Source organism: Gracilinanus agilis, chromosome 2, assembly GCF_016433145.1.
Source record: "Gracilinanus agilis isolate LMUSP501 chromosome 2, AgileGrace, whole genome shotgun sequence".
Taxonomy (NCBI): domain Eukaryota; kingdom Metazoa; phylum Chordata; class Mammalia; order Didelphimorphia; family Didelphidae; genus Gracilinanus; species Gracilinanus agilis.
The window spans coordinates 701,824,430-701,840,302 of record NC_058131.1 but is presented as its reverse complement, the minus strand read 5'-3'; the positions used below and the strand labels follow the sequence as shown (position 1 = coordinate 701,840,302).

Genomic DNA, 15,873 nt, shown 5'->3' with positions numbered 1-15,873 from the left:
ATGAAACAATTCCTATTCAAAATAGTGAAGAGTAAGTTATATTTCCATATACACATATATACATTTATATTTATATGAATATTCATGTGGGGGATATATATATATATATACATTTATATACACACGTATATAAATGTAATAAGTATAAATCTATCTCAAGAAGTTAAATATAAGGTAGTTTGGAAAAGAGACTTCTAGAAGTTGTAGAGAATTAAGAAACATTTCATTTAGAAGGTAGTGCTTGAGCTGCATCTTAATGGAATCATGGAATTTTGAGAGGTTGGGATTAAAAGGAAATGCTTTCCAGACTTAGAGATATGAGCGTGGCATCTGGTCAGTCCAAAGGCATCAAGAAAGAACATCAAGGTTTCTGTATAGGAATCAGACAGGCTAATTTGATGAAATGTCCAATGGAGGATGAATAACCCAGTGAGGCTGGGAACATACATTGGGGCCAAACTGCAAAAGAATGTAAAAGCTAAATAGAATTTTGTGTTTTCCTCAAGGCAAGGATCTTTTGATCAACAAAAGGTTGCTTGTTTGGGGAGCTATATGATCAGATATGTGCTTATGGAAAATCCTTTTTGTATCAGTATGTAGAGTAGATTAGAGTTGTGAGAGAGTTTGGAGGCTCCTAGGAAAATCTAGGTGAGAGGTGATGAACTAAGGTGGTAGTTGTATGAATATAGAGAAGGGATCAGATGTTAGATATATTACCAAAGCTGAAATGGAAAAAAAAAAACAAACAGACAAATTATAAGAGTTAGGTAGATTAAGGAAAAGAGAATGATGCAGAGATTACTAACCCAGAATAATGGAAGGATAGTAGTAATTTGTATAGAAATATGGAATTTTGGAAGAAGCATGGTCTTAAGGAAAAGATAAGACATTTTATTTTAGGCATGTTGAGTTTGAATGTGGGTGGGATATCCATTTTGAAATATATTTTTAACATCTAATGGACCTAAAGTTCAGGAGATACTGAGACTGAAGAAATGAGAGAGAGAGAGAGAGAGAGAGAGAGAGAGAGGCGCAAAGGCAGAGACAGAAAAAAAGAAAAAAAGAGAAAGCATTTATTAAGAGTCTATTATAGTTTTTTGGAAGTTTAGATGTCCATCTAATGAGATGACATGCATGCAACATAGCAAATATTTCTCTTACATGTGAAATGTTTGCCTTAGGAATTAATTTGAGAAAGAAAATTTTGCTTTAATCCATTATTTTTATGAATAAAGGGAAATAAATCATTGTAAATTTAAATGATTATTTTAAAATTATCTTACAGTTGTATTTATAGCTAATGAAAAATCGGTCTTGGCAGGATCCCATGATATCAGTATAGCTCTCTCCATACCAAGCTGTCTACTTCCTCAAGGCTCTGGTGTTCTTTCCATATACTTGCAGGGGTGGATTTATGCATTTTGTATAGTTTTCCTGTTGAGTATAACTTTAAAAATCACATTTGTAATCAGGCAATTCAAAATGTGACAAACGCACCCAAATCACGGTTACATGTCTTTAAGTAAAATGTTTTTCTGACTATGTTATACCCATTACACTAAAGGTAGACCAATTTTTAAAAAGAGTCTATTATAGAAATATCTAGTTGGTTTTCATGAATAGAGTACCAGGACTTGAGTTAGGAGGATCTTGGTTCAAATTTAGCCTCAAATACCTAGCTGTGTGTCCTTAGGTAAGTCATATAACCCTATTTGTCTACTCCTTATCCTTCTGTCTTAGGGTTAGAAGGACAGAAAGTGAGAATTTTAAAAAGAGCTTATCATATGCCTAGATGTATATATATGTATACTTACAAATAGATGGATGGATGGATAGATAGATGGATAAATTTTAGAGACATAAAGACATCTTAAAGTTGATAGTTAAATCTTAGAGATGATGCAAACAAATGTTCAATTGGTGGTTCTTCCTTAAAAGGAACACTGATACATGGTTAAGTTTCATTTGAATTTTAAACTAGAAGGTCTAGAAAAATCAACAAAAGTCTAGGAAATCAACAAAACTGGGACACTAATGCATTGCTGGTGGAGTTGTGAATTGATCCCACCATTCTGGAAGGCAATTTGGAATTATGCCCAAAGGGCTTTGAAAGAATGTATGTCCTTTGATTCAGATACCATGTCAGTTTGTATCCCAAAGATTTAAAAATATGGAAAAGGTTTTGTTTGTCCCTCAATTGGCTGAACAAATTGTGGTTTATGATGGTGATGGAATATTATTGTGCTACAAGGAATGATGAATCAATGGATTTCTTTAAGAACTAGAAAGACCTACTTGAACTGATGCAGAGTGAAATAAGCAGAACCAGGAAAACATTATATACAGTAACTGAAACATCATGGGATGATCAAATGTAATTAACTTTGCTACTAAAAGCAATGCAATGATCCAGGATAATTCAGAGGGACTCATGAAAAAGAATGCTATCCACATCTAAAGAAAGAACTATGGAAGTAGAAATCCAGAAGAAAACATATGATTTATCACTTGTTTATATGGGTATATGATTTGAGGTTTTAGTTTTAAAGGATTACCTTATTACATAAATGAATAATATGGAAATCGGATTTGAGTGATAGTACATGTATAACAGAGGAAGTGCTTGCAAGTCCAGGAGTTGGGGAGGAAATAGACAAAGGAGACAACAAGAATCATGTAACCATGGCAAAAAAAAAGTTTTTAAAAAGGAAGGGAGGAAGGAGAGAGGAAGGTATTTGGTGCTTCCTACATACTGAGCTTTTTGCTAAGAGCTGACAATATAAATAAAAAAATGAAATGGGCCCTGCTCCTATGAAGCTCATGTTCCAAGAGGGGGAAACAACACATACAAGTGATTGCAGCATTAGATCAGTTCTAAGGTCTCTTTAAACTCTTAAGCTATAATAAAGTATTAAACATTTAGAAGCTGCCCCTTATCAATGAATCACCAAGCATTTCTGAATAGCATACTATCACTGAGGGTATGAAAGCACTTGTCATTAAGCTATTCCACCTAGGCTTTGGCCTAGTTGCTGAGCAACTATAATTTCTTATGTAAAGATAGAAAGAATCATTAAAAGCAGATTAGTCTCAAATTCTCAAATGTTTTCATTTCACTTTATTCTAAGGGTTCACTATTTTCAGAAATCTTTTTCAAGAGCCATGAAACATTCAATTAGATGATAGTGGTCTGGGTCTGCAAGGTAATCCAGTCCAGTTCTAATCATCTTATCCAATGTGAAAGTGGAGAAAGGTTTGATTCAAAAGATCTAGGTTTGAATCCTTCTTCTGGTATTTGATATTTGCATAAAGACAGCTGGTTGTATGGTGGATATAGTGATCAGTCTGTGGTCAGGAAGATCTAAGTTTAAATTTGACCTCAGATACTTAGATTATGTGACTCTAGGCAAGTCACTTAACCTCTGTTTGCCTTGGTTTCCTCAAATGTAAGATGGGGATACCTCATAGAATTGTATCAAATGCAATAATGTTTATAAAAAACATTCAACCTGGCATAAACCAGGTACTGAATAAATTTTTTATTACTTTCCCTATCTGCTTCCCCTTCTGGACCATTGGGGAAGTCACTTAACATACCTGGGGCCTCTATTATTCATAAAATGTAAAGTTTGACTAGATGGTCTCTGCCCACTCAACTATGATCCTAGGAACTCTTTTATTTTACATTTGAGGAATCTGGGGTCCAAAGAGGGGGAAAAGATTTGTCCAAAGTCATTCAGGAAGCATCAAAAATCAAATTCAGCTACTATGACAGAATCCAGTAGTCTTTCCCTGAAACATTCGCCATTCATTCCACTAGTTAAACTCTTACAGTTTAATCCCTTTTCCAGCTCTAAAATCTCTACAAAGTCTCCCTTTTTCCCTTCCTCCATACAAGGGGAAAAAAACCAAACAAACATAAAAATTTAAAGCTGCTTTCTTTTAGGCTTTTGTAAAGTTTGTTTTCTTTATTAAGTACTCATGGTAATCATTAATTGCTGGGTAACATTAACCTCGTGCTTTCAGGTTTCCAAAATTTTATACTATTTCATTTGAATACTAAAGCAACTTTATGGCTAGGTGTGATAGTTATTATCTCCAGAGGAAGACACTGAGATTCTTAGAGGTTCCGTGATTTGCCCAGGGTCATTCAGTTAGTTTGAATGGGAGGCCAGTTTCAACCCAGGCTTGCTAAACTCCATGAATGGATCTCTCTTTTCCACTCCATCTTGTTTCTCCTTTAGGTAGCTCTTAATTTTCAAGAGTCATATTCTAAATGCATTTCTTTCAGCCTATGAAAGTGACCAGTAAGTGGTCTGCGGATGTGCCTTCTTGGAATCATGGAATGCTTCCATTGGAAGAGAAATGAAAGATCATTTCTAGCAAATCCCTCATTTTAAAGAGTAGGTAAATGTGGGAAGAACCACCCTTGGAAAGTAAAGGGTAGGGCCTCATCAAGGTCTAAGATCACACAATTGGAGCATGGTATTAGCAAGGATTTGATGTAAAATTATGGTCTAAAATGGTATTTTGGAATAGTGATTGCCCAAATGTATTTCTCTGCAATGTCTTAGGTTGGATAGAAGGGTTGCAGTATGTTGGATTGAATGATGACGGGATGTTAGGTTGCATTCCTTTTTTAAAATTTGAAAACTTTTTAGTCTCTAGGGGAGGGAATGCCAATCAAATAATCTGTCTACCTTTAATAAATATGCACTATATACAGGCACTGAGAATACAAAGACCCAAGGTAAAGCCATGACTACTATCAAGGAGTTTTCAGTCTAGTTGAGAAAAATGTCGTATGTTTGAATAGGTACGTAGACAATAGTTACAAGATCATTTGGGGAGAAGGAAAGACACTTACTTTGGGGGGCATGAAAAAAGCCTGTATAAAGATCCTGGCCCTTGATCTGAATCCTTTTTTTTAAATCCTTACCTTTCATCATAGAATCAATACTGTGTATTGGTTCCAAGGTAGAAGAATAATAATGTCTAGGCAATGGGGGTCTAGTGATTTGCCCAGGGTCACACAGATAGGAAGTGCGTGAGGCCAGATTTGAGCCCAGAATCTCCTGTGTCTAGGCCTGCCTCTCATTCTACTGAACCACCTAGCTGCCCCCCTTGAGCTAAATCTTGAAAGAAAGTATTGATTCTGTGAAAATTAAGTGAGGAGGAAGGGCATTCTTTCAAAAAACAATACTTGTTGGATTTGACTGAACTGTTCCAGACACTCAAAATATCCATATAAATGTGCATTATGGTCCAAAAAAGAAACAAAGAATAAGCATGTACCAATCCACAAAACACACACAATAGCTCAGAAAAAGGTGAAACATTTCCAAAGTGTACATCTGGTCAATCCAACTTTCTCATTTTGCAAAGCAGATCAATGGACCAGAGAAAGAAAAGTCAAGGCAGGTCTTGGTAACTAGAGCTCATGTATCCTGGTTCTCAATTTAACAACACTTTATGTTCTGAAAACTATTAGATGGATCTCTGATGATTCAGACACTTATTATTGTCATATGGAAGAAGAAAATATAAAGCAGAGAAAGAGCCTCAATTCAATTCTGTTGGGTTTTCAAAGCACAGATATGATGAGACTTTTTTTCGTATCCTTTCTTAATAATGAAGTGTCTTTGTGATCTGAAAGGCATTGCCAGCTGAGTGAAAACTCTTCCTGAAATTAGAAAGTCTTTAAGGACAAGCCTAGTAGCACACTGCGATGAGTATCATTACTCAAGCTCCACCATCACCAATTGGAGAGCTGGAAAGGACCTCAGCAACCATCTAATCCAACCCATAATAAAGGAACAATTAATGTAGAGAGGTTCATCATTGACTGATGATGATTACTATAATGAGGAAACCCAAGAAATGGGGAAAAATAAAAACAAAAACAAAAGCAACAAGATGGTCTTCTGTTATGTATTTCATGTTACTTCTTCCACAATGAGGGAAATATTCCTAATTGTAGATAGCCTAACTTTTCCTCTCAAAATCAGTGAAAAAGTTGGAGTGCAAGCAGTAAAAGAGTAGGAAGAAATCCTTTAGGATATTAGGTGGTGATGGTGGTTGTCCTTTGTACTTAAACAAGATGAAAATGGCATCACTGATGATGTCTTCTGATTGGTGCATACGTTGAATTTAAGTGAGACAGTTGCAAAAAGTCATCAGCCTCACTCTCTTCTATAGTCATCAAAGTCCAATGGCAAGACAAAAGTCAGGATGACTGATGATGGCCTGAGACTCAGTGGATGACCTTGGCATTTAAGCTTTAAAAATTCCACAACACCTGCTTCCACTGCATTCATGACTGTTGGAGGAAATGTTACATACTCCAGTCACTGGAGAAATTCTTCACATGCCTAGTGTAGACATACCCCTAACTCATAAATGGGTTTGAGGCCTGTCAGTTACTCTCAACCTGGCTTAACCCGTCTATCAAGACTGTTTCCTGAGGTGTGGCCTGATATACAATCTTGAAGCCACAGGTGAAAGCTGGGAGGAAACTAAAAGAGAAAAGTAGTCCTGAAAAGGGCTAGGCAAGACCTCACACTAGAGCTGTCAGGAAGTTGAGTAGATGACTTCTGGAATATTTATGGGACATCATAGCTAAGAAACACATGACAGGAGAAAGCATTGAAGGGGTCACCATTAGTGACGATAATAACCATACAATGAGATCATAGTTGAATCTCTTTATCTTAGCAACTGATAATTTGAGAGATTTAATAGTCACAGCAGGCCATTGTGCAGCAATAAGGCCATCATGCCTGGGTTCTGCATCATTGAGGATAAATTTCTTCCTGTCTTCACCAAAATGTCCCATTCTCAATAAAAGAGAAGGGAATCTTCCAAACAACAGAAAACAAATCATAATTGTGTCTCTACATATATCAATAAAGGTCCTAATATTGGGCAATTCTAATAAATGTGGATATACCTGTCAGTGATAAATTATAATGGATCTTTCCCTTCCCATCCTGCCTAATGCCTTCCCTCTGGGATTATTTTAACTACATTGTAGATATACTATATGGACATTGTTGTTTGCCTGCTCTATCCCTCATAAAGTGTGAGCTCTTTGAGGGAAATCTATCCTGTCTTTGCCTTTGTTGGGAGAAGTAGGTACACTTAGCAGAGTACACAATAACGTTTGATTTACCCCTGCTTGACCTGTTGAAGTATGCCTGTTGCTGTCCAATAGGAGTCCGCTTAATCTTCCAGACACATTTAAATGTTATAATAGTATGTGTATATCGGACTGTCTTTTTGTTATCCTTTTACTCTTGGTATCTGGGGACTGGCCTCTCTCTACACACATGCACACACACAGACACACACACAGACACACACACACACACACACATATATAAAACTGTTTCTCATACCTCTAACAATAATCCTTTATATTTATGTCCTGCATAATTCTTTGTGGGTTATTCTGTGTAGCCTGTCCATATTCACCATGTATTTCTCTATTACCCTTTGGATGACCCACCATCAGCACGTTTAATATAAGAAGACAAGGCAAGGAGACAGTGAGGGAGGCATAGTACTGACAGAAGGAAGGCAGAGGGAAATTGCCCTATTCTTTGCATGACCCAAGATTCTCCTGGAAACAAACACCCATCATTTTTGTTTCCTTATTTGTGTGATATTTTTTCAAGTGATTCTGCATGACTGCTGATCAAGAAGAGTCCCTATTCCAGAGAACTAAGAAGTATGTGTGTGTCTATAAATATATAGAATTTGGAGTATCATATGGAGGGGTCTTTATTTTTCTTAGCAAGCGATGATCCCCTATGTTGGCAGAGAAAGAAAATGTAAATCCAGTGAGATAACTCTGAAAGGATTTCTGTCAAAGAGTAGGGACTTCTAAGAGAAGAAACAACCCTTGTACAAATCAGGAAGATTCTCATCTAAAGTCATCTTTCTTGGCACGTGGGCTTTTCTAAATCTGGCACACCATTCTGTGAGTGGGAACAATATGTTTTGTAGGATGGAGGGAAGTATTCTAATTAAATGTCCACCCACTTTTTCCTCCTGATAAAAGACTCCCCTGGAACTTGCTAAAATAAGGTTCTTCAAGACAGATGAATTTTTGATGACTAAGTCAAAACACTAAAGAAGCCTATACTGGCTACTAGGGAAGGTACAGTATTTCTTGATTCAGAAAGACCCTTGAGTGCTTATACCATCATCACCATCATCACCACCACCATTACCACCACCATGATCATCATCATCACTTTATAGTTATTGTTATTATTCGTATTTTCTTCTTCATTAGAATATTCTTTTTTCTTTCATCTTGATAATTACCTTCTTTTTTTTTTAATATCATTACCAATACTACCATTGACAATTGCTATTAAAAATTCATGGGCTGCAGCTGAGATTGCATTGTTTGCCTGAAATTCCAGCAGTTGGATTCAATACATACTGAACACAAATTGCAATGTGATTCTGAAATAATGGGAAGGCCTCTTTAAAAAAGCTGATTTAAGGAGAAGATTAAATAATAGTAATTAAAATAAACAATACCACTCACTAAATGCAATGCCTTTCTTCTGCCTAATAGTTTTATTGCTACCTTAAAGCCCTAGTGAAGTTCTCAGAGGAGCACAAAGCACATTAAAGTTACTGCTGAATTTTCACAACCTCCCCATGAGGTGGGTTTGGAGCAAAAATTGGTGCCTGAAATTTGTTTTATTTCAGTTGGGAATGTTTATAACTATCACCAGGGGGAGTTATTTAAGTATATAGCTGAGTTTAACCACTGTGTTCAGACATATGTAGGCAAAGTAGGGATTATATCAAATCATGGTATATTACTATTGGCACATTAGAGGATATAACAGTGCCTGGCATACAGGAAGTGATTAATAAATGTTTATTGAGGGGCAGCTAGGGGGTACAGAGGATGAAATCCCAGGACTAGAGTCAAAAGGACCTGGGTTCCAATCTGGATTCAGAATTTCTTAGTTGTATGGCCCTAGGAAAGTCGCATAACCCTATGTTCCTAGTTTTTCCCCTTCTGTTTTAGAGCTGTTACTAAAACAGAAAGTAAGGGTTTAAAAAAAAGAAAAATATAAATTTTTATTAAATTTAAACGTTTTAGAATGGTGTAAAAAGATAGAGGGTTTTGGGAATGGATTAAATTGGGCCAATGTGATTAGGTTAACTGTGGGATAACAGATTAAATTCAGGTAAAGCCTGTCCTGAGGTAACAAATATAGACCAGTATATATCAAACGTGGATGATGGATTTATTAAACAAAGGAAGGTAGAAAGAGAAGTTCGTATAATCCTAATCTCTAATGCCAAACTACCTAAACCCTCAGGTCTAAATATCTCTTCAAAGAGATTTCTTCAGAGTGACTTCCTACTGTACTCTTCTCCTCACTTCTTGTTCTTGGCTAAATTAACACTAAATTCCCCTTTGCTGATTTTAAGGAAAGGTTCTGTGTAACCCTGATCGAGCCCAAATAAGGTCCAAGATCCAAAAGGATCTAGGCCTGGTCTCACAATCAGATGCCAGATGTCTCAGGATCACTAGGAACTCAGCAGATATCAACTAGCCAGCAGGAAAGCAGGAAAACAGAGCAGCAGTTAGGATGGGAAAGATAAGGTAGAAACAGCCAAGGGAAAATAGCCAGTCCCTCCATGTCAAAAGCAGAGAAAGGATACAGCTAAAGTCCAATCGTCTCTCAGTAACAGTTCAGCTCTCCTCTGCAGAATTCCAGAATCTTTTACTCTGCTACCCTCTGAAAACTTACACACACTTTCCTTCTTAACTTTTCCTAATTACAATAGTGACAATCCAAATCTACCCTCTAATTTTACAGATAAAGTTGTCACTCATTTTCAGAAGGCCAATGTTATCAGTAGGGTAAGGTCTTGAATTGTTAGTGAATTTGCATTTAAGTGAGGTAGAGTGGCACAGAGATGTCAGCATTGCTCTCTTCCAAAATCATTCAAGTCCAGTGGCAAGACAAAAAGTCAGGATGACTGGCAATTGCTTGGGATGCAGCAGATGACTTTGGCATCTTGAATGTTTGACCAAATTTTGAGTGCTCCACAATACCTGTCTTAGCTACTTTCATGACCACTGGGATAAATTGTTCTCATAAGCCCATTCCACCTAGGGAAGTCTTCACATGTCCTGATTAGATATCCTCCCTAACTTACCGATGGGTTTGAGGTCTTTTAGTTACCTTCAACCTGGTATAGCCTGACTGCAAAGAAGGTTTTCCTGGGGTATTACTACTATACATGCTACAGCTTCTTGAAGCCAAAGGTTAGAGTTAGGTAAAAAGAAAGGCACCAAAGATGTCACACCGGAGGTGCCTTGTCCTCCCTGAAAACTCCATACACTTCACAGATTAGTAATAACTAATTAGAAATAACTCAGCAGCACTAAGAGATTTCCAGAATCAGATATTCTTAGAAGTAGAAGGGCTTCAAGTAGCCAAAAAGCCTCTGCTTGCTCTCTTAGAACAATGGTGAATTCCCTGACTACAAAGGCAGCCCAATGAATCTTTGGATTATTGTAAATGTTAGGAATTTCTTCCTCATTCTGAGCTAAATTATGCTTTTTTATAGTACACCCATGGGTCATAGTTCTAGAGTAATATCTGGCTTTTGAGGTAAAGCAGAAGAGAACAAACTTTTTCTTTACTCCTCTAAGACAGCCTATCACCTATTTAATATTCCTTCCAAAATCTCCTCTCCTTCAGTCAAAACAACAACAAAATCAACAACTCTGTTTCCTTCAAAATTTCCCCAAAGTGAGAGAAAGAAAGTTTCACAGACATATTTTTGAAGGATAGTGGCAGGTGGCTGGCATTCAAATTCATCTGTTCACTCAAAATATTTATTGAATATCTTCTATATCTATAGTATCTTCTGGGAGTTCTCCTTGTACCTGTATTCCTTGTTATTGTGAATTTTTTAAATGTTAAACAAATGCTTGCTGAAAGATGGAAGGGAAAATATTGGTGGTGTAAATATTTTTGGTAAACATTACTTTAACTATCATGGAGAAAATTGAGCTCAAAGGTTCATATCTTTAGTGATATGGCTATGACCCTTCCCTGGGGTGGTTATGAATAATATAAAGCCAGTTTTCTAATACTCCACTTAAATTTCATGTTATCTGTTTTACCACGTGGCCATCCACCCAAACCATCTCTTCATATTACTGTCATGTCTGACCTGCTACTCCACACTTAGGTCAGCACCCATAGCGATGGATTTGAGATATTCACCGCTAAATCTAGGTCTTCCAGAAATGTGTGCCTTTAAGTCCCTCTAAAATTTAATCTGCTTATCTTTGAAAATACTGCTCTAGGGCCATCACCCAATTGATGGATGAATGAGTGTATACAACTTAACCCATTTATCTCACTATATATGCTGTCTGGATATTATGTTTTAGTTTTACATCTCAACCACATATTAGCTCAGATCATTTTTTGGTCAGCATGCCATTACTCATACACATTCTCTCTTCCCTTTTTCAACACACTGAAATAAAACATACTCTCACATTCATCTTTCCCTTTTAAATTTCATGTCCCTCTTTGTTTCTCCTTAAAAAAGGAACTGTCTTTTATTTTTTAAAAAGGATTTCTATTATTTAGCATTGCACTTGGAATAAAGGAGAAGCCAAACAATTGTTGTTCTTGGTTTTTTTTCCCCAAATTCATTATTCTCTTTTGAAAAAAATCTCACTTTCATCAGTGATCTGTTTATTACTACTGAGGATCTCTAAGCCTGGGGTAAGACATTAGGCAAGTGTCACAGTTGAATTCCTAGGAAACTTTTTTTTTTAATTAGAAGGACATTCCTTATAAATAATGAGATCTTACAGATAAGAATACTTATGCATATTAGTAGAGTGGTTTCATTCATCTCTATATCTACCAGTTCTCCTCCATGAAACTGATATGCATTAGAAAGTGAATGGCCTAGGAATACTTACTACAAAAAATAATCAGTTAGCATATCTTTCCTACATTTTGATAGCATGCAATTTGATGGAAAGGTCATTAAGTTAAACTTCTAAGGCACATTTCTTGGACAAGGACTACATAAAATAGATTTGATGATGAGAGAGGTCTCGATTCCTAGTTTTAATCACAATTCTTTCAGTGATCCCAAGTTGCTCAATGTCATAAAAATCTAACATTGTCACTGTGAGGTAACATATCCACTAAAGTAGTCATCCTCTCACGCTCATTTGTTTGCCCATCATGGAAGCAACATCTCAGATAGATTAACAATTCAGGTAACCCAAATCTCAATGATAAGACACATGCTTGATCTATATATTGACATATATTTGAACCCCTGTTGTCTAAATAATTTAATATCCTATTGATTAGTCTTATTGGCTCCCATCTCTCCTTTCCCTCATCTATACTTCTGTACAGCTGTCTAGCTGATATTTCTAAAACTGAATATCACTCCCCTGCTCAAAAAGACTTTAGAGGTGACCTGTCACCTTTAAGACAAAATATAGAAAACTTTATCTATCTCATTCTTTTCTCCTTGTTTCTCATTTCCCATTATCCTCTATGCATTGTACATTTAAGCCCTACTTGCTCTTATTTTCATATAGAGTCTCATTCCTCTAGTCATACCTTTGCCCATGCTGTTCTCCATATCTGGGATGTCTTACCTCTTTACCCGAGACTTAGAATCTCTGGTTCTATTCAAGACTCAGATCAAATGCTCTTCTACATAAGTCCATTCCTGCTCCTCCTAATTATAAATATTCACAAAATCTTTAATTCTTTTATTTTAAAATCTTTACCTTCCATCTTAGAATCAATACTGTGTATTGGTTCCAAGACAGAAGAGTGGTAAGGGCAAGGCAAAGGGGATTAAATGACCTGCCCAAGGTCATACAGCTGGGAAGTATCTGAGACCAAATTTGAACACAGGACCTCCCATCTCTAGTCCTGGCTCTCAATTCACTAAGGTACCTAGATTCCCCATTAAGTTTGTTTTTTTTTTTTTGTTTTGGTTTTTTTTTTTTGTAGATTTTGTACATGCTTTATAATCACCTACTGGGTGTACCAGTGGCTTTCAGAGGATGTGCAGTGTCACGCTAATATTCTGTGACTTTCAATAGGTATGTCACAGATTGTATGGACCTTACATGTGCAATCACATGTGCAATTTCCACATCAATCATGAACTTAAATATACAATACTCATCTCTGTATGAGCTTCCAATACCACAATTCTTCAAGGAAAAGAGTAATACTCTGTTCTGAGCAAAAAGACCTCTGAGAATTTCAGGGGCACATGCTGTTCTCACCCAGTCAAATACAAGCTCTTTGAGTACTGGCACTCTTGTCACACTGTGTATCTTGGGAATCTAGTGTAATGTCTGGTGAATAACAGGTACTTAACAAATATGTGAATTGAATTGAACTGAAAATGAGAATAAAGATAGCATCAAGCTGTGCCTGAATGGACAATGAGTTGGGTGGGTCATGAAACCAAAAAAAAAAAAAAATTGAGAGAGAATAGATGATAGTCCCTGAAATGCAAGGGTATCCACAAAATAACAAAAATCACCAGCAAAATTGTGCAAGAAGAGGCACGTATGATAAAGCACAGAGAAATTAAAACCAGAACCAGCAAAAGTAGAACTTACTTGAATGAGAGCTTGGATCCATTGGCACAAGATAAACAGAAATCTAAATATCACTAGAAGTTTCCTCTAATAACCTTGGTCTGTTTTTTTAAAGAGTATGGTATAGCAGATTAGGATCCTGCATTTGGAGGCAGCATGACATGGGTTCAGAATCTCCTTTCAGACTGTTACTAAATAAAAAATGAACAAGTCACTTTGCTTTTCTGATTCTCAGTTTCTCTGACTCTAAAGTGAAAGTTACTAGTTTTTAAGATGATGTCTGAGGGGGCAGCTGGGAATTGGATTGAGAGTTAGGCCTAGAGACGGGAGGTCCTAGGTTCAAATCCGGCCTCAGACACTTCCCAGCTGTGTGACCCTGGGCAAGTTACTTGACCCCCCCATTGTCCCCTTACCACTCTTCCACTAAGGAGCCAATACACAGAAGTTAAGGGTTTAAAAAAAAAGATGATGTCTGAGATCTTTTGCCACTCTAAAACTAAGATCCTGAAATCCTGTGATGCTGTATGGAAATAATTTCATAAAATTATCTAACACAAACAGAAATACTGCTTTCTATTTTAATTTTTGTCTGAGTCTTAATTTAAGGAATTTGCTGATATTCTCAAATTTCTGACAAATTCAGAAAGGTAATTAAAACATTTAAAGTAATTGTTAAAATTAGGATCCCTTTCATTCCTATCCCTAGAAGTTGTTTAAAATCTATGAGTTTCTAGATCATTGTATTTCATAATGGTCTACAAAGTTCCATGTGTGGTTGGGGTTAGAGGTGTGGGTGAGAGGTGACTTTTTTCAGTAAGGGGAACTGGCACTGTTCTTTGAAAAAAAGGATCATGTATAACTTTTATTCCCCAGGACTCAGTGTTTGGAGTAAATTAGTGATGATTTTCTATATTGCCATTGTAAGACAGCTCTTTTCAAACACAGCATTTCCAGGGGAGATCATCATCCTATCTCCAATTTATTTTTCATTTTCTTTTCCAAGACATCAAAGATGAGTGGCAGAGAAGTCTATTTTTCCAAGAATATATGTTCTTTCCTCTATTTATGTTTCTTAAGGTAATGAATGCTAGTTTTTATTCTAGGATTTATCAAAAATAAAGAAATTCTTCAAAAATAGTTATGTTGGTGGTTTTGTTCTTTAAAATTGTTGACAGATTATAATGGCACAGGGAATTTAGAATTGGAAGGGAATATCTTAGTGGGTTGCCCCTACCTGTGGGCCACAGGTCTGAGTGGGTGTCAGGGCAGAGAGTTATTACATTGGGTCTGGGAATTTATAAGTCAGACAACATCCCTTCTATGGGCAAAATAATTATCTTGTATAAATATCCTGTCTTTCAAAAGTAGGTAGATGCTGTTGTAATGAATAAAATAGAAATACATGGAAAATATTAAATTCATAAGAACCTTTTGTCTTCATGTATTTTTGTAACAACAGATGTTATTTGAGACTACTCAAAAGGCAAATATAGACCCATTTCCAATTAAAAAAAAAGTCTCCCTAACCATTAGAATCATTGATAAATGGAATGGACTGCCTCTGGATGTAATGGTCTCCCCCTTATAGGAAGTCATCAAGCAGAGGCTGAAAGACCAACTTCTCACTTATGTTCTAGAAGAAATACTCTTGGAGGTAAGTGTTAACTAGATAGCCACTGCGATATTTTCCAATCTAAGATTCTATGCTTCTATGACATGATCATAAGTGAAGGCTATGATATTTTTGGATGTGATAAAGAGATATCTTGAGTAGAAAAAGTTTGTTCTATTCCACTACTTCCATTTCTTTTCAAGCTGAGGGTGCTAAGATGGAAAGAAGGGAATTTATTTAAGGTCACCAAGCTAGGCAATGGTAATGACAGGACTTGATCACAAGTGTTCTGGATCCAAATCCAGAATTCTTTTCACTGGAAACCCTGAATCTCCAAAAAAAATAGAAGGAACTGGAGAAGTTACTGACTTCACCTTAAAGGGACTTTTATAGTCATTGAAGCTCTTATTTGTGACCTCCAAATCCCTTTAGCCACATGTGGGGCACACATCATTTTTCTTTAGCTGTAAATGGCTTCCCTGTCTATGGCAGATTTAAATATGACAGCATTCTTAAATCTACTCCCCTCCCCTCTATAGAAATACAACATATTTATAAAGTTTACATAGAATTTCTAGGAAGAAAATGAGTCTACGATCTT

The 15,873-nt window shown here is 36.4% G+C and overlaps 1 protein-coding gene across 1 annotated transcript in view; it reads right to left on the bottom strand.

Annotated features, from left to right (window-relative positions):
• CTNNA3 (catenin alpha 3) overlaps positions 1-15,873 on the bottom strand; it is a 2,010,564-nt gene that overhangs the window by 1,000,899 nt on the left and 993,792 nt on the right. The window lies entirely within an intron of this gene.